Source organism: Morus notabilis, unplaced genomic scaffold (genome assembly GCF_000414095.1).
Source record: "Morus notabilis unplaced genomic scaffold, ASM41409v2 Scaffold206, whole genome shotgun sequence".
In the NCBI taxonomy this organism is placed as follows: domain Eukaryota; kingdom Viridiplantae; phylum Streptophyta; class Magnoliopsida; order Rosales; family Moraceae; genus Morus; species Morus notabilis.
The window spans coordinates 714197-714668 of record NW_010365213.1 but is presented as its reverse complement, the minus strand read 5'-3'; positions in this window follow the sequence as shown (position 1 = coordinate 714668).

Sequence of the window (472 nt, the reverse complement as noted above, 5' to 3'; positions counted from 1 at the left end):
ATATGTTGCAGCTTGTGAAGCCGCAAAAGAAGCTACATGGCTCATGAAGTTCTTAACGATATGGAAGTTGTTCCAGATATGGATAAGCCAATTAAGCTATACTGTGACAATAATGGAGCGGTGGCTAATTCAAAGGAACCTAGAAGCCATAAGAGTGCGAAACATATAGAAAGAAAATATCACTTGATCAGAGACATTGTGGATAGAGGCGATGTAGCGGTTCTGAAGATCGCGTTAGACAACAACCTTGCTGACCCGTTCACCAAGAGATTGTCATTGAATGTATTTGATCGGCACTTAGATGGATTTGGGATTAGAGACATGACACACCTGCTTTAGGACAAGTGGGAGATTGTTGGGAATAGTGTCCTAGAAGCATAAGATGTAATATGATATTTATTATTTAATTAATAAAAGAGTTTATTCATCATTTTATGTGCATATATTTATGAATATTTTATGAATATCAAAT